The sequence below is a fragment of the Haliotis cracherodii genome, unplaced genomic scaffold, assembly GCF_022045235.1.
Source record: "Haliotis cracherodii isolate W230 unplaced genomic scaffold, xgHalCrac1.p SCAF_15, whole genome shotgun sequence".
In the NCBI taxonomy this organism is placed as follows: Eukaryota; Metazoa; Mollusca; class Gastropoda; order Lepetellida; family Haliotidae; genus Haliotis; species Haliotis cracherodii.
In genome coordinates, this window is record NW_027266270.1 from 16,229,176 (window position 1) to 16,255,036 (window position 25,861).

The window sequence follows — 25,861 nt, forward strand, 5'->3', positions numbered from 1 at the left end:
ACGAGCATCAGTAACTGTCAAAGACGACCTTGACCATTGACCTTTGACGTGTTCATGACATGTGCCAAAATAATTCCCCAAGTCCATTTTGAAAATAATTATTGAAAAATAATCTCTTAAGTCAATCGCAATCTTTCGTAGTGTACATGATTAAAATCAGCGGATGCGGTCAAATTCCTACACAGGATTAAAGCAGTTCCGTTAGAGATCAAGATATACCTTCACATGATAGCTCTATACCATCACATGATATCCCCATACCAGCACATGATACCCCCATACCAGCACATGATATCCCTATACTCATGTGTATACATACCATCACATGATATCCCTATACCATCACATGATATCAATATACCATCAAATGATATCCCTATTCCATCACATGATATCCCTTTACCATCACATATCCCTACACCATCACATGATATCCCTACACCATTACATGATATCCCTATACATCACATGATATCCCTATACCATCACAAGATATCCCTATACTCATGTGTATACCATCAAATGATATCCTTATACCATCACATGATATCCCTATACCATCACATGATATCCTTATACCATCACATAATATCTCTATACCATCACATGATATCCCTATACCATTACATGATATCCCCACACCATCACATGATATCCCTTAACCATCACATGATATCTCTATACCATCACATGATATCCTTATACCATCACATGATATCCCTTTACCATCAAATGATATCCCTATACCATCACATGATATCTCTATACCATCACATGATATCCCTATACCATCACATGATATCCCTTAACCATCACACATCCCTACACCATCACATGATATCCATATACCATCACATGATATCCCTATACCATCACATGGTATCCCTATACCATCCAATATTATCTCCATACCATCAAATGATATCCCTATACCATCACATGATATCCTTATACCATCACATGATATCTCTATACCATCACATGATATCCCTATACCAACACATGATATCTCTATACCATCACATGATATCCCTATACCATCACATGATATCTCTATACCATCACATGATATCCCTATACCATCACACGATATCCCTATACCATCACATGATATCTCTATACCATCACATGATATCCCTATACCAGCAAATGATATCCCTACATCATCTGTATACCATCACATGATATCCCTATACCATCACATGATATCCCTATACCATTACATGATATCCCTATACTCATGTGTATACCAACAAATGATATCCATATACCATCAAATGATATCCCTATACCATCACATGATATCCCTATACCATCACATGATATCCCTATACCAGCACGTGATATCTCTATACCATCACATGATATCCCAATACCATCACATGATATCCCTATACCATCAGAAGATATCCCTATACCATCACATGATATCCCTGTACAATCACATGATATCCCCACACCATTACATGATATCCCTTCACCATCAAATGATATCCCTGTACATCACATGATATCCCGAAACCATTACATGATATCCCCACATCATTACATGATATCCCTATACCATCACATGATATCCCCACACCAGTACATGATATCCCCACACCATAACATGATATCCCCACACCATTACATGATATCCCCACACCATTACATGATATCCATATACCACCACATGATATCCCTGGATATGGGTTTTAAAACATAAAAATATTAAATAAACATAATATATATATAAGCTCATTTTTCTAATTAAAAAATATCTGGTTTTGCACCTGTAGCTGAAAAATATGTATCTCCATACAAAATACCCAAATTCCTTTTGATAGCCACAGCTCGGTCTCTTCAAACAACATGTTTATTAAACAAGAGCAAGTTTCAAAGCAAATGATTATTTAAATTTTATTCGCATTATGCCAATCGATAGGTTCGATTGTGTAGCAGGATTGCATCAATGTTAACTAAACGTGCCATCGACGAATGGTTTTCCTCCATTGGCAAAAATACAGCGTCAATAGTTCTATCAATCGATGAACAGATGTTGTAAGGTTGCATACACATGGTCGTCCGGAAGGTCAGTTTTCCGAAATAGCGGTGTCCGGATTAACGAGGTACCCCTGTCAGAACGTTACGTTGGCGACCACTATATACTTCCAGTGCAAATTGGTGAACTCCCGTCCTGGTAACGCTTCAGTGCGAACGTAAAATATTCTGCGTGAAAACGGCTGCAGCATTGGCTATGCAGGTGTGTCTGTAGCACGAGGAGAATCACGGTATGGCCGCAGTCACTATGCTATTAGAACCACCTGCGATCCTACCGTCCAGATATTTATACTGTAATACTTTCGACGCTTTAGACAGGCGTTGTTGGAATGTCATCAAGAAGCGAAGAGTAACGCAGATATGACGATGCAGAAATCCCAACCCAGAAATGGATATTCTATAGTTTTGCGTAACAGTCGCAATGGAAAGTCAAACCCCAAAAAACCCGAAAAGCAAAGATTATTCTTGCACATACTTGTGACGTCTGCCCTTAAGAAAACGTGTTCTTAATTACCCCCCGACAGGTTCAGAACAAACGGGCCCTCAACGCGCTTTCATTCGGGATACGGGTATTATGAATCAGGGTGAATAAAGGGGATGGGGGGTGGGGTGTCCTCTAATCCCTGTTGTCATCCCCCGAGACGCCGTCTACCAGAGACACGAGTGATATGCCGCTCACAACACAGTGTCAAATGCAGTGTGATGTATAGAGTATGTACTCGGTGACACAGACTGTGGCATTTACTTCCCTCAGACAGGCATACGCGACCATATGCTAGCTTTCGTATCAACGTGTGATTTTGGGTCGATTTTGTGTGCAGTGGAAGACAGCCTGCATCATTCAGGCTGGTGATCAGAATAAGAATGATCTTCGCTCTTTTATCTTCCTGTCATGGATCTTCAGCTTTATCATTGACATCTTCAGGTCTGTCTCCATCGACCTTTATCGAAATCATACGCACGAAGCCACTGAACAAGTATCATCTCGGTTACTGACACATATTGCAACATTTCACCGGCTGCTACACAATGCCGTCACACATTCCGGAACCGGCTAGACACTGCAACAGCTACTGAACACTGTAGTACCACTGTTAAAACCAAAACACCACTTGTCACTAATTATCAATGTCACACACTGCAGCTGTCATCACTGTAACCACTCTTACACATCGTAATTTCAACTACTGTTAGAGTGAGTGAGTGAGTTGGGTTTAACGCCGCTTTTAACATTATTCCAGTTATATTACGGCGCGTCAGCTTCAGGTGGGAGGAAAGCCCGAAGCGATGCAGGTATAAGACGTTTACCACTTCAGTGAAACCCACGAGCACGGGTATGGTGCTGACAAACCTAGAAACATAATTGGGGCGAACCGGGATTCGAACCCACAATCATAGGTTTCAGGCGTGCCCAAGGGACGCAACTCTGCACAGCGAATCGCGGCGCCTTAGACGACTGGGCCACCCGTACCCCCCAGTACTGTTAGACGTGACATATATCGTGCTTTGCAAAGACTGGTAGCTGTGACGACAGAACATTGAAACGACTGGTAGCCGTGACAACAGAACATTGCAAGTACTGGTAGAAGTAACGACAGAACATTGCAACGACTGGTAGACGTGACGATAGAACATTGCAACAATTGTCAGACGTGTATATCGTACATTCGAACAATGTGTTAGGCGTGATAAATATCTCACACTGCAACAGCTGATAGACGTGATAGTCGTATACTGCAACAATACAACACAATGGCATGACATGTATTTGTTGTAGTGACATGACAGGTGCACGTGTTGAAGTGACATGACAGGTGCACGTGTTGAAGTGATATGACAGGTGCACGTGTTGAAGTGATATGACAGGTGCACGTGTTGTAGTAACATGACAGGTGTACGTGTTGAAGTGGTATGACAGGTGTAAGTGTTGTAGTAACATGACAGGTGCACGTGTTGAAGTGATATGACTGGTGTACGTGTTGCAGTAACATGACAGGTGCACGTGTTGTAGTAACATGACAGGTGCACGAGTTGAAGTGATATGACAGGTGCACGTGTTGTCGTGACATGACTGGTGTACGTAATGTCATGACATCACAATTGTACCTGTTGTAGTGACATGACAGGTGTATGTGTTGCAGTAACATGACATGTGCACGTGTTGTAGTGACATAATTGGTGTACGTGTTGCAGTGACATGACAGGCGTACGTGTTGCAGTCACATGACAGGTGTACGTGTTGCAGTCACATGACAGGTGCACGTGTTGAAGTGACATGACAGGTGCACGTGTTGTAGTAACATGACAGGTGCACGTGTTGTAGTGACATGACTGGTGTACGTGTTGCAGTAACATGACAGGTGCACGTGTTGAAGTGACATGACAGGTGTACGTGTTGAAGTAACATGACAGGTGTACGTGTTGCAGTAACATGACAGGTGCACGTGTTGAAGTGACATGACAGGTGCACGTGTTGTAGTAACATGACAGGTGCACGTGTTGTAGTAACATGACAGGTGTACGTGTTGTAGTGACATGAATGGTGTACGTGTTGCAGTAACATGACAGGTGCACGTGTTGAAGTGACATGACAGGTGCACGTGTTGTAGTAACATGACAGGTGTACGTGTTGTAGTAACATGACAGGTGTACATGTTGCAGTAACATGACAGGTGCACGTGTTGAAGTGATATGACAGGTGCACGTGTTGTAGTAACATGACAGGTGTACGTGTTGTAGTAACATGACAGGTGCACGTGTTGAAGTGATATGACAGGTGCACGTTTTGTCGTGACATGACAGGTGCACGTGTTGAAGTGACATGACAGGTGCACGTGTTGTAGTAACATGACAGGTGTACGTGTTGTAGTAACATGACAGGTGTACATGTTGCAGTAACATGACAGGTGCACGTGTTGAAGTGATATGACAGGTGCACGTGTTGTAGTAACATGACAGGTGTACGTGTTGTAGTAACATGACAGGTGCACGTGTTGAAGTGATATGACAGGTGCACGTTTTGTCGTGACATGACAGGTGCACGTGTTGGGTGATATGACTGGTGTACATGTTGTAGTGACATGACAGGTGCACGTGTTGTAGTGACATGACAGGTGCACGTGTTGTAGTGACATGACAGGTGTACGTAATGTGGTGACATGACAGGTGTACGTGTTGAAGTGCTATGACCGGTGCACGTGTTGTAGTGTCATGATAGGTGTACGTGTTGTAGTAACATGACAGGTGCACGTGTTGTAGTAACATGACAGGTGTACGTGTTGTAGTGACATGACAGGTGCACGTGTTGTAGTGACATGACAGGTGCACGTGTTGTAGTGACATGACAGGTGCACGTGTTGTAGTAACATGACAGGTGCACGTGTTGTAGTGACATGACTGGTGTACGTGTTGTAGTGACATGACAGGGGCACGTGTTGAAGTGATATGACAGGTGCACGTGTTGTAGTAACATGACAGGTGTAAGTGTTGTAGTAACATGACAGGTGCACGTGTTGTAGTGACATGACAGGTGCACGTGTTGTAGTGACATGACAGGTGCACGTGTTGTAGTGACATGACTGGTGTACGTGTTGCAGTAACATGACAGGTGTAAGTGTTGTAGTAACATGACAGGTGCACGTGTTGTAGTGACATGACAGGTGCACGTGTTGTAGTGACATGACAGGTGCACGTGTTGTAGTGACATGACAGGTGCACGTGTTGTAGTGACATGACAGGTGCACGTGTTGTAGTGACATGACTGGTGTACGTGTTGCAGTAACATGACAGGTGTAAGTGTTGTAGTAACATGACAGGTGCACGTGTTGTAGTGACATGACAGGTGCACGTGTTGTAGTGACATGACAGGTGCACGTGTTGTAGTGACATGACTGGTGTACGTGTTGCAGTAACATGACAGGTGCACGTGTTGAAGTGATATGACAGGTGCACGTGTTGTAGTAACATGACAGGTGTAAGTGTTGTAGTAACATGACAGGTGCACGTGTTGAAGTGATATGACAGGTGCACGAGTTGTCGTGACATGACTGGTGTACATGTTGTCGTGACATGACAGGTGTACGTAATGTCATGACATCACAAGTGTACCTGTTGTAGTGACATGACAGGTGTATGTGTTGCAGTGCCATGACATGTGCACGTGTTGTAGTGACATAACTGGTGTACGTGTTGTAGTGTCATGACAGGCGTACGTGTTGTGATGACATGACATTTGCACGTATTGTGGTGACATGACACGTGCACATGTTGCAGTGACTTGACAAGTGCACGTGTTGTAGTGACATGACTGGTGTACGTGTTGAGTGACATGACTGGTGTACATGTTGTAGTGATATGACAGGTGCACATGTTGTAGTAACATGACAGGTGCACTTGTTGAAGTGATATGACCGGTGCACGTGTTGAAATGTCATGATAGGTGTACGTGTTGTCGTGACATGACTGGTGTACATGTTGTTGTAACATAACAGGTGTATGTGTTGTTGTAACATCACAGGTGTACGTGTTGTGACATGACAGGTGCACATGTTGTCGTGACATGACACGTGCACATGTTGCAGTGACTTGACAAGTGCACGTGTTGTAGTGACATGACTGGTGTACGTGTTGAGTGACATGACTGGTGTACATGTTGTAGTGATATGACAGGTGCACATGTTGTAGTAACATGACAGGTGCACTTGTTGAAGTGCTATGACCGGTGCACGTGTTGAAATGTCATGATAGGTGTACGTGTTGTCGTGTACGTATTGTGGTGACATGACACGTGCACGTGTTACAGTGACATGACACGTGCACGTGTTGAGTGACATGACTGGTATACATGTTGCAGTAATATGACAGGTGTACGTAATGTCGTGACATGGCAGGTGTACGTGTTGTAGTAACATGACAGGTGTACGTAATGTCGTGACATGGCAGGTGTACGTGTTGTAGTAACATGACAGGTGTACGTAATGTCGTGACATGGCAGGTGTACATGTTGTAGTAACATGACAGGTGTACGTAATGTCGTGACATGACAGATGTACGTCTACCTGTGCATCAATCTGTGACTACCTGTACATCAAATTGTGACAACCTGTACATCAAACTGTGACTACATGTACGTCAATCTGTGACTATCTGTACATCAAACTGTGACTACCTGTACGTCAATCTGTGACTACCTGTACATCAAACTGTGACTACCTGTACGTAAACCTGTGACTACCTGTATGTCAATCTGTGACTACCTGTACATCAAACTGTGACTACCTGTACGTCAATCTGTGACTACCTGTACGTCAATCTGTGACTACTTGTACATCAAACTGTGACTACCTGTACGTCAATCTGTGACTATCTGTACATTAAACTGTGACCACCTGTGCATCAATCTGTGACAACTGTATATCAATCTGTGACTACTTGTACATCAATCTGTGATATCAATCTGTGACTACCTGTACATCAATCGGTGACATCAATCTGTGACTACCTGTACATCAATCTGTGACCACCATGACATCAATCTGTGACAACTGTACATCAGTCTGTGACCACTTGTACATCAATCGGTGACATCAATCTGTGACTACCTGTACATCAGTCTGTGACTACCTGTACATCAATCTGTGACCACCATAACATCAATCTGTGACAACTGTACATCAATCGGTGACAACTGTACATCAATCTGTGACCACTTGTACATCAATCGGTGACATCAATCTGTGACTACCTGAACATCAATCTGTGACCACTTGTACATCAATCGGTGACATCAATCTGTGACTACCTGAACATCAATCTGTGACCACCTGTACATCAATCTGTGACAACTGTTCCTCCATCTGTGACTACCTGAACATGAATCTGAGACTTCCTGTACATCAATCTGTGACAACTGTACATCAATCTGTGACAACTGTTCATCCATCTGTGACTACCTGAACATGAATCTGAGACTTCCTGTACATCAATCTGTGACAACTGTACATCAATCTGTGACAACTGTACATCAATCTGTGACAACTGTTCATCCATCTGTGACTACCTGAACATGAATATGAGACTTCCTGTACATCAATCTGTGACAACTGCACATCAATCTGTGACTACCTGTACATCAATCTGTGATAACTGTACATCAATCTGTGACAACTGTACATCAATCTTTGACCACCTGTACACCAATCTGTGACAACTGTACATCAATCTCTGACAACTGTACATCAATCTTTGACCACCTGTACATCAATCTGTGACAACCTGTACATCAATCTGTGACCACCTGTACATCAATCTGTGACAACCTGTACATCAATCTGTGACCACCTGTACATCGATCTGTGACAACTGTACATCGATCTGTGACAAGTGTACATCAATCTGTGACAACTGTACATCAATCTATGACTACCCATACATCAATCTGTGACAACTGTACATCATTCTGTGACCACCTGTACATCAATCTGTGACCACTGTACATCAATCTGTGACAACTGTACATCAATCTGTGACCACCTGTACATCAATCTATGACAACTGTACATCAATCTGCGACCACCTGTACATCAATCTGTGACAACTGTACATCAATCTGCGACCACCTGTACATCAATCTGTGACCACCTGTACATCAATCTGTGACAACTGTACATCAATCTATGACAACTGTACATCAATCTGTGACATCAATCTGTGACAACTGTACATCAATCTGTGACAACTGTACATCAATCTGTGACTACCCGTACACCAGTCTGAGAGTAACCACTGAGAGAAGAGGTAACACAACTTTCCAAGCATAATATCACCCAACACCTAATTCCGGAAAATTACTCTCATTAGCATGTTTTTGACGGAATCTGCCGACCTATTCCGAATGTTTCTCAGTGATGAAGGGACATGGTTAGGACAGGGTCTATTATAATTCCTTACATACTTCATCTCATGTAACCATGGAAACGTTCGGGGTAGCACACGCCCTGTCTGTACATCTCGATGATTACCTTAAAGGTTAAAGGTCAGTAGAACAAGTGATCAGATCTCCAGGTAAGTAAGATGACGGACTTTACAAAACAGCGAGCCAAATGAACCATTACTTGTGTTATATTGTACGTATACACCGATATATGTTATATTGCATGTATACAATGATATATAAACATGGGATTAGTACTTAAGAACGACATTGGGGGAAGTTGAAAAGATCATTTTTATAATAAGCCCGTGTTAGGTTGGTTTTGGTTCCAGGTTGAAGATTTGCTCTGCAATAAGCGCAGCTGTTGGTTTGATCACACTGAGGATCACATGATCACGCCTGTTTATCCACGCCTTTACTGTGTGGCTTTCCAGTAGGATAGGTCCCAAGTTATCGGTATAGAGAGGCTAGAGCGGGCTAGATGAGTCCATATATGAGTGAGTGAGTGGATTGAACAGCATTTCGGTAAAATCACGGCATGTCTGCGGAATTTGGGAGGAAATGTCAACGACCTTAGGACGAACATGGTATGGACAAATCAAGTATCATAATAAGGACAATTCTGATATTCGCATCTACTATCATAGAAACCTGACCATAAATATAAAGTCACGTGAAGCTAATAATTCATGTCCGTCACCAACTTTTTGCAGTAAAATAGCCGAAACTGACCAAACCCTCATTCACTCACTCATGAACTTGTCCTGACCATGGTCGCCGATAGTGTGGGGATTATGTATCTTATGGTCGCCCACTATTGGGTTTTCCATGATCGCTGACTTTATTTGGATTGGGTATCCCATGGTCGGCGACTATATTGGGATTAGGTGTCCAATGGTCGCCGCCCATTTGGGGATTGGGTATCCCATGGTCGCCGCCCATTTGGGAATTGGGTATCCCATGGTCGCCGATTATTTTGGGATTAGGCATCCCATGGTCGCCGACTATAGGAATAAGGTATCGTATGGTCGCCAACTATATGGAGATTGGGTATTCTATAGTCTCCGACTATATAGAGATTTGGTATCCATTGGTCTCCAAATATATTGAGATTACGTGTCCCAAGGTAGTATGCAGGGATTGTTTTTCCCATGGTCTCCGACTAAATTGGGATTAGTCATCCCGTGGTCTTCGACTATAATGAGATTGGGTATCAAATGGTCGCCGACTATATTGAAATTGGGTATCCAATGGTCGCCGACTTTAATGAGACTGGGTATCTAATGATGTCCGACAATATTGAGATTGGGCATCCAATGGTCGCCGACTGTATTGAGACTGGGCATCCAATGGTCGCCGACTTTAATGAGACTGGGTATCCAATGGTCGCCGACTATATTGAGATTGGGTATCCAATTGTTGCCAACTGTATTGAGACACGGCATCCAATGGTCGCTGACTTTAATGAGACTGGGTATCCAATGATCTCCGACAATATTAAGATTGGGTTACCCATGGTCGCCGACTATATTGAGATTGGGCATCCAATGGTTTCCGACTATAATGAGATTGGGTATCCAATGATCTCCGACAATATTAAGATTGGGTTACCCATGGTCGCCGACTATATTGCGACTGGGTATCCATTGATCGCCGACTGTATGGCGATTGGGTGTCTCATGGGCTAATGTGTGACCTGTTTGAATGTGTCACAGCCCCAATGACGTGAAGTGTTGATCATACAATCGACCACCGGGTTGTCCGATCGAGATTATTTACACGGCTGAAATGTATAGTTGGAGTGAAACCACATTCACTCACTCGTATCCCTCAGGTAGAACTATATGATGGTTATATCCTCCATGGAGCAGGAAAAATTGCTTATAGATCACCATCACCATCACCATCAGCAGCAGCTAAAGAGATACGATATTCTACCTTTCTTCAAATGTATTAAATTCCATGAATATAAAACAGTGAGAACGGTTTTTATATGAGACACTCCTTTGTAATGTATACAGATGCGTCAGTCGAATTAAATACGGAAAAACAGTCAACTATCGTTTTTTTGCAATTCCGATTTCTCAGCTGCAATTTATTCGGCTACGCCTGAAGATGGGACAATGACGGTGTCAACAAAACCGGCCACACAGTTGACCCCCAGGCATGACCTAAACTCTGACACATTGCATCAAACAACCCGGAACTAGAGGTCAGCGTCTGTGAGGAGCAGACGACACTTGGCCGCCATGTTTGTTTTCAGTGACGTTGCACACCTCTGTATAACACGTAAAATAACGAGAGGGGTGGCACTCCACTTACTGAGGTTTTAGCACTAAACACGTTTTCCGCCATGTACTTTCCCAAAGAATCAACAGCCTGTCTGCTACGTGAATGGAGCAGAGAAGACATTGCGAGGTTTAATCATGTTGTTAACTGTCTTCAAAGAGATGGTGAGGGCTCTCCACGAGACACTAGGGCCCTCTAACCCTTCGCAGTGCCACAATGGGACATCCAACAGCGTAAAGTGCCTCTTATCGACACTTTCATGAACTAAATGGCCGTTATATTTCAAACTCTTGATACCTCATGGTAAACCATATGTTTGTGTAACGCTAAACAAACGCCTATGCGAATTACAAATAGTTCAGTTTCATAGCATTGATGGGTCATCTCGATTTCTTCTCGCCGAATATACAGAGTATCCTTCACAGAGATACTTCAATTGATTCACCTACGGTGCTTGAAGTTCGGAGCATAGATTAAGCGAGCACCATGACGACATCTTCCCACCAGAAGTAGTTCATACGCCCCATTAGTCATTACTCCCATACATGCCACGTTCAAACAAAGACTTTTATATTTCATCTAATTTGTCTGTTCGCGAACACCTGGTGTCATCCCTAATTTATCCGTTATCCATTCATATTACTTTCATGGCTATTTTTGCCTTCTACGACCAAAGAAATCTGTTATAGTTGTTTATTCTCTGGCGTTGACGTTAATATCTTTTATCTTACAAACAATGAAAAATGTCATATCCGTCCCGTTCCCAATAAAATAGTCTAGATTCACGAATCACGGGTATAACGTATTATCTCTTCAGTTACACAAAGATTTTGTGGGGCGGTCGGGTAGCTAAAGTGTCCCCCGCCGTGATATTGCTGGAATATTGTTAAAAGCGGCGTAAAACGATACTCACTCACTCACTTAAAGATGTTGCAGAGAGTAATAGCTCGAAAGGCTTGATATCCAGACGAACGGGATTGCCCAGTACCTATATATTGTATGTTAAACGTAGGGAATATCCAAGCATCTGATAAATATGAAGATGTGTTTAATGTCGGTAAAGATCGTTACAATAAAGGATATAACAAATGCTTAACACAAATACATGCCCCATAGAGAAACAGGAAAAACAATTTGCCTAATTGATCTGAAGAAGGGTGCATTCTGAGAAATAAAGGTTGAAGACATGTGTGTTCAAGAGAAATGGACACAAAGGGAGGCCTTGGATTCTTTTCAAATTTGCCACAAATATATATATAAAAAAATCGCTGAATGTAGAGGAAAAAAACTGCTGTGAAAGTAAATATTAAACGGTCGTTCGTTTTGAGGTAGGTAAACTAATTTTCACCACGATTCAACGAGAATTCGTTGGTTTGACGTGACATGTTCCTGATAGACCGCCCAATGGTTATTTGAGCATCCAGTCACACAGTTCTTGAACGACTAGGGGCATATATCAACTTAACACTGTGTATGGCAATTTATGTGGGCATATACTACTATGTTGAAAGAACGCAGCTGACATCCGACCACGGTGGGCACGTATTGTCATATTGGAAGACAAAACGTCAACCAGCGTTGCATGCAAACGATAGTATGATTGTCATGACAATACTGTCCTGTGACCCTCCCATTGGCGATAAGTTTGTATGTTTGTTTGTTGTTTAACGCCACACTCAACAATATTCTAGTCCAGACAGTCCAGTGATTGACATCATGAGCCTCTATCCACGCAATTGGGATATGATGACAAGCATCAACCAAATCAGCGAGCCTGACCACCTGATCCCTATAGTCGCCTCGCACGACAAGCATTATAACCCTTTACAACAAGCATGGGTTGCTAAAGACCTATTCTACCCCGATTTTCACGTTCACGGGTCTTGATGTTAAGTACTGGCGTTTTGTCCGTCATGGTGATCGCACCCCAAACTACCTCCAAACCACCACCATGAGCGTCTTGTTGGCGGAAATTGACGTTGAAATTACGTTCATTGGCACGTCTCGCAACACGACCACGCATATGGAAAACCAAGGGTAAATCTGGATTTTCTGAGAATATCACACGTGACCATCGCCTATTCCAAGTATCTACATTGTCTCCGCCAATTGGAATCGGTCTGCAATATGGTAATTTGTTAAATTTATGATTACAAGTCACCATTGAGAACGCAGATAAGCTGCATAAAGTCAATTTGGACTGGCCTTCCCAAAACGATGACATCAGTTTCTCTGTGAAGGCGGTTGCCGATTTGATTGTCTGTTTGTTCTCGATTCTGTAGAACTCGGGTCCTGATCAGGCAACTCCGGGCGGTTGTTGTGGACCAAGGGCCTCCTGATCGGGGTCGATCGTGTGGCGGATGTGTAGCAATTTGCTAATCACAGACTGTTACACATTAAGCGCATTGGCAACGCTGACTTGCAGAATCATCGTACTGTTAATTGGACTCCGAACGATCAAATCGTACAGTAGCGTGAGTCACTGTAGTCTGTATTCACAATCACTGAATTGATCACGTTCATTAAATGAATTAATATCCCAAATGCACCCCTTACAAGTGCAAATGACCGTCATACATGGATGATTCATGTTCGGGGGGGGGGGGGGGGGTATTTGGGCGTCTCAGTCTCACCATTCACAATTTTTTTTTTTACAGTATTAAAGAAGTTGTTATCCATAAAAATTGTGTCTATCTTGTCATCCGTCAACTTCTAAGTAATACCTATCAAACAAATTCACAATTGACAATGTATTCAGGGGTATTGTATCCGTACTCCAACCTCTGTCGTTTCTGGAGATATTCGTTGCATTTTTTGATACAATCTGCTTTTCTAACAACATGTGTGATAACCTCATTTATCATATGATGGGTAGTTCTTTGGGGAAAATAAAGCCAACGGATAAATACGGTATCCTTCGGGGTCCTATAAGGACAAACAAACATCTCACCGAATCAGAAATAATCATTGTCTGGACAAATAACTGAGATAATTGTTATCATTATCAACGTATTGCCGTCTGACAGGGAAGTAGCTGATGCATTTCACAAGTTTGGGCAACTTTTAAGACACAAGTTGTGAAATAATAGCGAGATCAGTTTCCACACCTGTGCGCGTAGGCCTCTGGGGCTTGGTTTTTTTCCAAAACAGCTGGATGTGGCTACCTAAAAAAACAGGTTCTACTTCGAACTATATCACCTCTTGCCCCAGTCCGACTGACTAATCACTGACCTTCTGACGTTATATATATATTTAGGTGCGCATTCCAGGAAAACTTTTTTAGGTACCGTTTGTGAGATAAGAGAATAGTTTTTCGACGGCAGAATTTAAGAATGACATTACATGATAAAGAGGTTATCACGCTAATTATGGAAATATCCTGTGTTAGGAATACACGCTATGTATCTAACTCACCAATGCTTGCTAAATACAATGGATATTCCTAATATGGGAAATTTACCATCCCAAAACACACTCACGTGTTTGCCTGCATTAGTCCGGAAGCCCCATCATCCGGACGATCTCTCTTGGGAACCTGTATTCCAAGGGACATTACGTCTTTTACCAGGACTTGTTAATCCGAAGAATGTGTTTTTCAATGTAATGTTTTCAAGCAACGTTTATATTTGTTAAAAACTAGCGTAAGGTATATCAACAATTTGTAAATTGTGGTAGTATGAAAAATCAAGCCCACTTTAATGTATGAGTCTTATTTAGACATATTGCGTTATAACGACAGGAAGTATATCACCATGATGAGACTGTCAAGTCATAGGTTACGTATTGAAACAGGTCGTTACGAAAGTGTAAACAGAAAGTTAAGATTTTGTTATAATTGTAAAGAGCTGTGACCTGATCAAAGCTGTCGCCTTGAGAGTGCACATGATCGGCCTGTCAACATTGGGTTCATGTGAAGTAGTGACACCTGTCAGAACATTCCGTTGTCATTCAGAATTTTGGTAAAATAGTGTGAACACTATAATTTGACAAACATTGATATTTTGTGAACAGGTTTCGAGATTTAAATCCAACCTGCAAGAATTATGTTGAGAACTGTGCGCCAGAACATGTCTGTTCATTCGTGGAAACCCTGCTAAAGTACCAACCAATCAGGTGTTCGAAAATAGGTGACGTCACTCGAGTGCAGCGGAAGTTTACACACAAGGCAATGGAGATCACGCCTTTTATCGAGGACGTTTTCTTCTTCCGGAAAGTAGCTGAATTCTATTGTTGAAAACACCGCCTACAGGTATAGAGCAGAATTTGAGATTTGATTCACTCATCCCTCAAAGTATCAGCATTGCCATCACAACTGTTCGAAAATAGGGTACGTCAAGATACCATATTGAGATGTTTTTTGTTCGGCCTTGAGCTATACTCTGTCAGTATACTAATATTACGTTGTATCAAGATGAGGCACAGGTCGTCCAAGTTTTTTTTGAATAAAACACATCTGTCCTTCAACATAAATCAGGTCGATTTCAGCGGAAACGCTCACATCCGGGTATAAGGTGATTCACTGTACACAAGTGGATAAAGGATAGCGGTGAAGGCAGTGATTTAGGAGTCAGCTTGAACACCATAAAATCTAGGCACACCTAGGTTGAGCATCCCATTACAACAATGTTGGGTTTCACAAAAAAAAATGATTTCAGTCAACTGAGAGGGGTATGTTTCAGGGTATTCAAATTCTGAACATCGAATTGAGTGAGTGAGTTGGGTTTTAAGCCGCTTTTAACACTATTCCAGTCATATCACGGCGTGTCAGTTTAATGTGGGAGGAAAGCCCGAAGTGATGCAGGTTTTAGACGTTTACTACTTTGGTGAAACCCACGAGCACGGTATAGTGCTGACAAGCCTACAAACATAATCGGGGCGAACCGGGATTCGAACCCACAATCATAGGTTCCTGGCGTGTCCATGAGACGCAACTCTGCACAGCGAATTGCGGTGACTTAGACGACTGGGCCACCTGGGCGCCCATGAAAGCAGGATAGTACTGTCCGTGGAATAACATGGTTGAAAGTAAAACAAGAAATAATCACATCAATAAAACGAGACGATAATGTTAATGGGGAGACAATGACATAGGTGATGACGTCATCACGGGCGTGACGTCATACGACAGCGGATTAGGATTGTTGAAATAGTAGACAATCAACCCTGAAATGCATGAATTTATAACACCATTGGCCTCTTAATAACCCAGTGAGGGCTAAACGAGTGCCTGGAAACAAGAACAACCACCCACAAACCGGTGAAAACTTTCATTATTATGATTTTGATTATAATTATATTATCACAGCACCTGACAACACGATCCAATTTAGTTACCTCTTGCAACAAGTATGTTGAGGACCTATTCGAAAATCTTAATTTCAGTTAAAAAACACCGACCTTAACCGTCATGTATCGAGTTTTATGTGTGCGTGGGATGATATAACGACAGGGGCGACTGGTCGAGCTAAGACGTGAATGCACCAAATGACCTCGAGAAATATATACGTATATCACTGTGAAATCTTGAACAGATAACACAGGAAATATATTTTTCTCATGCAACAATGACATAGATGAGTACTCCCGACGACATTGTGTCAATGTAAACAAGATCTGTTGAGGAAATTCTGCCATCTTGGATCTCACGAGTCATCGCCGGAACGGGATAGGTCACTGGATGGCAAATGTCATGTCATAGGTCAGTCGGGATCGAATCCTAATTTGTAAAGCTAATGGGGTGTGTTCAGGGCTTGACCTGAATATCTGTACAGTGTATGTCTGTTTTTCGGGCTACATAATCGATAAAGGGGTAATTAGTCCATCTCTCCAACCATAGGCTACACTTGCAATGTAGGGTGCTCTGTGTGATCAGTAAACATCAATTGGGCAAATGCTAACAGTGGAACCGCGTTAGTCCGGACCCCTCTTATCCAGACCCCCAAAAGTCCGGACCCCTCTAATCCAGACACCTGTTAGTCCGGACCCCTCTAATCTGGACATCCGTTAGTCCGGACCCCGATAATCCAGACACTCGTTAGTCTGGCCCCTGTTAATCTAGACATCCGTTAGTCCGGACCCCACTAATCTGGTAACCCACTAATCCGAACCCCGTTAATTCAGACACCCCGTTTTCCTGACTGCAACTGTTAGGAACGTCTAAAAACTATGCAATGAACAATTTGAACTATGTCCGGACCAGGTTTCACTGAAGTGACCTGTAATGCATCAATCTCGATACCTGTTAACCAATCATACAACGACACAAATGTACACTGCGACATGCATTACATGCACTCCTTCACAGTCGACATCTGTGGCATCACTCACATTGTAACAGTTGGTCGGGGTATGTTAATGACGATTTCACAGCTCTATAATCTATACGCCGATACCTCATTAGGGAACATCCATTCAACTTCTATGGGGTGGGAAGATTTTTTAAAAGAATAGTTTGTTCAGAAATATGCCAAAAACGAATAGCTCGTTGGCAATGGTGAAAAAATGAATATATGGGGGTTTGTTTTGTGGAAAATACCCAAACGTCAATAATTTGGGGTAAATAGTGAAAATGAATAGATTGTTTGAAAGTGCTCAGTGAAATAAATTGTTAGATGGAGAGAAAAAACATGGGAAAAGGTAGAGTGTTCTAAACCCTTGAATTAATTCGTCATGAAGTGAAATGAGATGAGGGGTTAAACCAAGCTGACATTAATCCGCTCATCATTCACTGCAGCGTGTAACCGGCCCGGGACTGCCATGTCTTACACCTAGCCCGGTCCAAACAAACCCCCCCCCCCCCCCCCCCCCCCCCCCCTGGCACGAGGGACTTGGCAGGCAACATGGCTGTGCCCCCGGCCAGCTTATGGCAATCATTGGCCCTGCCCGAGTGATGTACACCACTCCAGACACAATAAAACTGATATATACAATCTTTGATGAACAACACTCCAGTCTATATACAAGAAGCAGGTGCCCGTCGATGCCAGGAGCTGCTGGTGTATGGTTTGTATTCAGCAACAGGTGAAAGGCGCTGTGAGGAGTTGTGAGACATTGTCTGGCAAAAAGAGGCTCCTGGTGGAGTGCGTCTACTTTCAGCAGTACAAAGCAGTGGCAGTAATACAAACAATTGTAGCAAGATTTTGTCTTCATTTTGTGACCGAAGACTTTTGTTGGGTAGTTCAGGTCTATATCGAGTAACAGTTTGTTAACGTTTAAACGAACATGGCGTTTCAATGGCATGATGTCAAAGACAATGCCTACTTTGAACATGATTCATTCGTAGGACGTTAAGTCTATCTATGACTATGGTTAGCAACCATGACTAAAGAACCCGTGTTCCCTGCGAAACAGATTACATGAAAAACTGATCTGCAATAAAACGTTAACCGTGTTTAGAGAAAACCCTCAGATTTGATATTTATTTCGTTATAACTTCAGGCCAAATGCTGTTTAAAAGGGTGATTAGCAGTCTGCAATGTTAGGATATATTCACATGCATACAACAAACAACCCTCTGTTGGACACAGTGACCTCTGAGTGAGTTGGGTTAACGCCGCCGTTATTTGTGTATACCCTGTATCAACGGCGTGTCAGCGAGGATGGCACGAAGTGATGCCGGTCTTATAGGCACCGGCCATTTGAATATCTGGTGGGGGTAAGGGTATGGCTGCTGCTCTAGTCTATCAGAATATCCAACATGATCATTAAAGGAATTTGGTGGGTGAAACAAATGATAAATATTTTTCATGATTTTCGGGAACAATACTTGTCACCCTTAATATTTGTTTATAAGACTACTGACATCATCATTTATTGTGATTTTAAATTCACTTGTCTACAGTTTATCCGTTCAAGAATGAATTCGAAGCATCGCTACATTGTGGAATAACAAGTGTGGCATACATTGTTTAAGAGGACAAACTCTGAGAAACTGTTGTCAATAACTTATACACATTCATGTCAGTAGCTTACGCATATTGCATGTTTGACTAGAAACTGTTGCCAGTAACATATGAATATTTCATGTTTGACTAGAAACTGTTGCCAGAAACATATGCATATTTCATGTTTGACTAGAAACTGTTGCCGGAAACATGCATAATTCATGTTTGACTAGAAACTATTGTCAGTAACATATGCACATTTCATGTTTGACTAGAAACTGTTGCCGGAAACATATGCATAATTCATGTTTGACTAGAAACTATTGTCAGTAACATATGCATTTTTCATGATTAACTATAAACTGTTGTCAGTACCATATGCATATTTCATGTTTGACTAGAAACTGTTGCCGGAAACATATGCATAATTCATGTTTGACTAGAAACTGTTGCCAGAAACATAAGCATATTTCATGTTTGACTAGAAACTGTTGCCGGAAACATGCATAATTCATGTTTGACTTGAAACTATTGTCAGTAACATATGCACATGTCATGTTTGACTAGAAACTGTTGCCGGAAACATATGCATAATTCATGTTTGACTAGAAACTAGTGTCAGTAACATATGCATATTTCATGATTGACTAGAAACTGTTGCCGGAAACATATGCATAATTCATGTTTGACTAGAAACTGTTGTCAGTACCATATGCATATTTCATGTTTGATTAGAAAGTATCGTCAGTAACATATGCACATTTCATGTTTGACTAGAAACTGTTGTCTGTAAAATATGCACATTTCACGTTTTACCATGTTTGACTAGACACTGTTGTCTACAACTTATACAGTTTAGGTTTTACTCTAAAGGTCAACATTAGGCCTTAACTCCTCCCTTGTTAACTCGGTGGCACCGACCGAACCCCGTACGTCTGTGTCGCGCTGTCTTGGAGATGGTTAAACCATCAGACACCGCCTCGTTTCAGTTAAATTGACGAGAACGGGAACAAGAAGGGATTACATTTCCGATTTTGGCACCGATGTCAGAAAGCACTTGATGTTTACAGACAGGCACGTAGTGCGCTGCTCCGGATTATTTACGCGGATGATCTCTTTAAATTCAGAGTTCCAGAATGTACAAAAATATGAATGCAAGAAAGCATTGTCTTCCCTTTAATATCTTTGTCGATTCCAAAGGCTTGGTTATCACGAGCAACGAACAACAATACATCAGACTCTGGGGCCATGTACACACGGGTGTGAGGAAACAGATGAAGATGTAGGGGTATGTACACACGGGTGTGAGGAAACAGATGAAGATGTAGGGGTGTGTACACATGGGTGTGAGGGAACAGATGAAGATGTGGGGGTATGTACACACGGGTGTGAGGGTACAGATGAAGATGTGGGGGTGTGTACACATGGGTGTGAGGAAACAGATGAAGATGTAGGGGTGTGTACACATGGGTGTGAGGGAACAGATGAAGATGTGGGGGTATGTACACACGGGTGTGAGGAAACAGATGAAGATGTAGGGGTATGTACACACGGGTGTGAGGGTACAGATGAAGATGTGGGGGTATGTACACACGGGTGTGAGGAAACAGATGAAGATGTAGGGGTGTGTACACATGGGTGTGAGGGAACAGATGAAGATGTAGGGGTATGTACACACGGGTGTGAGGGTACAGATGAAGATGTCACGGTATGTACACACGGGTGTGAGGGTACTGATGAAGATGTCACGGTATGTAAACACGGGTGTGAGGGTACTGATGAAGATGTCACGGTATGTACACACGGGTGTGAGGGTACAGATGAAGATGTGGGGGTATGTACACACGGGTGTGAGGGTACAGGTGAAGATGTGGGGGTATGTACACACGGGTGTGAGGGTACTGATGAAGATGCCACGGTATGTACACACGGGTGTGAGGGTACAGATGAAGATGTCACGGTATGTACACATGGGTGTGAGGGTACAGATGAAGATGTGGGGGTATGTACACACGGGTGTGAGGGTACAGGTGAAGATGTGGGGGTATGTACACACGGGTGTGAGGGTACAGATGAAGATGTGGGGGTATGTACACACGGGTGTGAGGGTACAGATAAAGATGTTGGGTATGTTCACACGGGTGTGAGGGTACTGATGAAGATGTGGGGGGTATGTACACACGGGTGTGAGAGTACAGATGAAGATGTGGGAGTATGTTCACACGGGTGTTAGGGTACTGATGAAGATGTGGGGGTATGTACACACGGGTGTGAGGGTACTGATGAAGATGCCACGGTATGTACACACGGGTGTGAGGGTACTGATGAAGATGTCACAGTATGTACACACGGGTGTGAGGGTACAGATGAAGATTTTGGGGTATGTACACACGGGTGTGATGGTACAGATGAAGGGGTACACACGGGTGTGAGGGTACAGATGAAGATGTAGGGGTATGTACACACGGGTGTGAGGGTACAGATGAAGATGTAGGGGTATGTACACACGGGTGTGAGGGTACAGATGAAGATGTGGGGGTATGTACACACGGGTGTGAGGGTACAGGTGAAGATGTGGGGGTATGTACACACGGGTGTGAGGGTACTGATGAAGATGCCACGGTATGTACACACGGGTGTGAGGGTACTGATGAAGATGTCACAGTATGTACACACGGGTGTGAGGGTACAGATGAAGATTTTGGGGTATGTACACACGGGTGTGATGGTACAGATGAAGATGTGGGGGTATGTACACACGGGTGTGAGGGTACAGATGAAGATGTGGGGGTATGTACACACGGGTGTGAGGGTACAGATGAAGATGTAGGGGTATGTACACACGGGTGTGAGGGTACAGATGAAGATGTGGGGGTATGTACACACGGGTGTGAGGGTACAGATGAAGATGTGGGGGTATGTACACACGGGTGTGAGGCTACAGATGAAGATGTTTTAGTACTAAAGGACAAGATATGGCGTGACTTATTTATAGCTCACTGTATATGCATAATTTGAGAAAAGGGGATTACCTTCACCAATCATACTGCCAGTTGCTATTTGTGTTTTTCATGAAAATTGACTTTGTAAATTTCAACAATTGTATGCCAGGACTCATATCAACACCGAATGCAAAAGCTTACATGCCAGAAATGCTGACGATAAAGGCTTTCCGGACGCGTTTTTGTAAGATTTAAACCTGAGCAATGCCTTGAGTCAAGCTATTTTAACATATGGTAAAACATTCATCTTGGTTCACGGATTTCCTCATCTTTAGATGTTCTCATAAACTTCGAAATAAATATTCTGTTTCACGCCCTCATAAAGCAAGAAGTTCAATTCTGGTTTTGTTTTAAACATGTTCTATTAACACTTAAATGTCAAATGGATTGGGCAAAGGCATCAAAGATACGATGTTCTTTCCAAATTTTGCAAATGTTAGAATGGAGGTGGCCGGGGGGGTCATTTGATACATACATGTGAGGGTAGGTTTTAGATGGGAAAGGCCTTGGTGTTAACCGATAGAATGGGGTTGGTACTAACCGGTAGGATAGGGTTGGTATTAACCGGAAGGGAGTAGGTATTAACCGGTAGGAAGGGGGTTGGTATTAACCGGTAGGATGGGGTTGGTACTAACCGGTAGGATGGTGTTGGTACTAACCGGTAGGATGGTGTTGGTACTAACCGGTAGGATGGGGTTGGTACTAACCGGTAGGATGGGGTTGGTACTAACCGGTAGGATGGGATTGGTATTAACTGGAAGGATGGGATTGGTATTAAACGGTAGGAAGGGGGTTGGTATTAACCTGTAGGAAGATGGTTGGTATTAACCTGTAGGAAAAGGGTTGGTATTAACCTGTAGGAAGAGGGTTGGTATTAACCTGTAGGAAAGGGGTTGTATTAACTGGGAAGAAGGGAGTTGGTATTAACAGGTAGGAAGGGGGTTGGAATTAACTGGGAAGAAGGGGTTGGTATTAACAGGTAGGAAGGGGGTTGGTATTAACCGGGAGGGAGGGGGTTGGTATTAACTGGGAAGAAGGGGTTGGTATTAACCGGTAGGAAGGGGCTTGGTATTAACCGGGAGGAAGGGGGTTGGTATTAACTGGGAAGAAGGGGTTGGTATTAACCGGTAGGAAGGGGGTTGGTATTAACCTGTAGGAAGGGGGTTGGTATTAACCGGGAGGAACGGGTTGGTATTAACCTGTAGAAAGGGGGTTGATATTAACCTGTAGGAAGGGGGTTGGTATTAACCGGGAAGAACGGGTTGGTATTAACAGGTAGGAAGGGGGTTGGTATTATCTGGGAAGAAGGGGTTGGTATTAACCGGTAGGAAGGGGGTTGGTATTAACCGGGAGGAAGGGGGTTGGTATTAACCTGTAGGAAGGGGGTTGGTATTAACCGGGAGGAAGGGGGTTGGTATTAACCGGGAGGAAGGGGGTTGGTATTAACTGGGAAGAAGGGGTTGGTATTAACCGGTAGTAGGGGGTTGGTATTAACTGGGAAGAAGGGGTTGGTATTAACCTGTCGGAAGAGGGTTGGTATTAACCTGTCGGAAGAGGGTTGGTATTAACCGGTAGGAAGGGACAAGCCAAGTATCTATATGTACCATGTATCTAGACAAGCCATGTTTCTAGATGTACCATATACCTAGACAAGCCATGTATCTAAATGTACCATAGACATAGTACTTAGACAAGCCATGTATCTAGATGTACCATAAACATAGTACCTAGACAAGCCATGTATCTAGATGTTCTATAAACGTGGGACATAGACAAGCTTCGTATCTAGATGTACCATAGACATAGTACCTAGACAAGCCATGTATCTAAATGTACCATAAATGTATTACCTAGGCAAGCTATGTATCTAGATGTACCATAAACATAGCACCTAGACAAGCCATGTATCTAGATGTACCATAAACATAGTACCTAGACAAGTCATGTATCTAGATGTACCATAAACATAGTACCTAGACAAGCCATGTATCGAGATGCACCATAAACATAGCACCTAGACAAGCCATGTATCTAGACGTACAATAAACGTAGTACCTAGACAAGCCATGTATCTAGATGTACCGTGAACGTAGTACCTAGACAAGCTATGTATCTAGACGTACCATAAACGTAGTACCTAGACAAGCCATGTATCTAGATGTACCGTGAACGTAGTACCTAGACAAGCTATGTATCTAGATGTACCATAAACATAGTACCTAGACAAGCCATGTATCTAGACGTACCATAAACATAGTACCTAGACAAGCCATGTATCTAGACGTACCATAAACATAGTACCTAGACAAGCCATGTATCTAGATGTACCATAGACATAGTACCTAGACAAGCCATGTATCTAGATGTACCATGAACATAGTACCTAGACAAGCTATGTATCTAGACGTACCATAAACGTAGTACCTAGGCAAGCCATGTATCTAGATATACCGTGAACGTAGTACCTAGACAAGCCAGGAAACTAGATGCACAATATATCTCGACAAGCAATAAAATTAGACCAGGCTAACCAGTTAAACTGACACACATATGTTTCAACCTGTACGATGTGCAACCATACGAATACTCAGTGTCCCCCTGGACACCAGCGACAAGACACAGTGACATCAACATAATGACAAATGTCCCAGCCCGTCGTCACAACATACACTAATTATTATTCTGTGTATTTATTCTTAAGCATAACTGCAGTTCAAACTCCAGCTCACTCAACTCCAAAGCTCCTTACTACAGCATGAGGGGGAGGGGGAGATGCGGGGTGTACTCAACAACCCCCTGGCGATCCTAATGCATTTGCACATGCATGTCACCCCCAAATCATTCATCTCAACTAAACACAGCAAAGTTGTATCAAGCCCCGCCATCGTAAACATAAGCACGGGCAGACTGTGTTTTTGTTTGTGTAAAAAATACGCAATCACAAAGAGAGAGAGAGACAGGTTTGTTATAATCTACGGAGAGATAACAGCTTCAGTGTTGCCTTACAGTTGCCAGTACACAATGGGGGAACGTCTGAGAAGCACAACAACTACATCCACTTAACGCCCAATAAATAAACCATTATTAAATTGCAGTGACTAGTAGCTCTCGTCTGTCTTTGGGAGATAAGACAGTTTCTTTTCATCCTCCGGTTCAATTACCAACCCCAAATACACAACACCGTGACCTTGGCAAGGAGTGTTTTTCTAACATATTAGCGATAAGTTTAATAACAATAATTAGGGTAATAACAACCGTAACAATACATATTACAACGGTAATAATAGAAATAAAGCAACAAACCAACGTAACATTGAGAAATATATGCGAATAAAATCATGCAGTGTTAATTCAGAGGGTTTTTTTCACCTTAAAATTACATGTTCTTTTCATTCTGCATATGTTTTGATATTTAATCCCTGATCAAATTATGAAAATTTGGCATTTCTTTTTTTTTCGCTTTTGGGAATTAGAAGTAGGAATGTCTGGCAGAAATGGTCAAGCATGATAGTAACAACTGCCAATAGTCATGTCGGATACAGGTAACCCCATATATCTGAACGGGTCTTTCCTTCATTGGGGCATGGGTATGTACATAGAGGTGGGTGGGTAATTGTGAAGGGATAAATACTTCTTTACGCTGCGATCAACAGTATTGCAGCTATATCACGGTTGTATACAAGGGATGATATATGTGAACATGTATAAAGTTA

General features: G+C 42.6%; 1 protein-coding gene across 2 annotated transcripts in view; it reads right to left on the minus strand.

Annotated features, from left to right (window-relative positions):
* The window catches only part of LOC139462315 (signal peptide, CUB and EGF-like domain-containing protein 1), a 120,451-nt gene that overhangs the window by 84,006 nt on the left and 10,584 nt on the right, over window positions 1–25,861 (minus strand). The window lies entirely within an intron of this gene.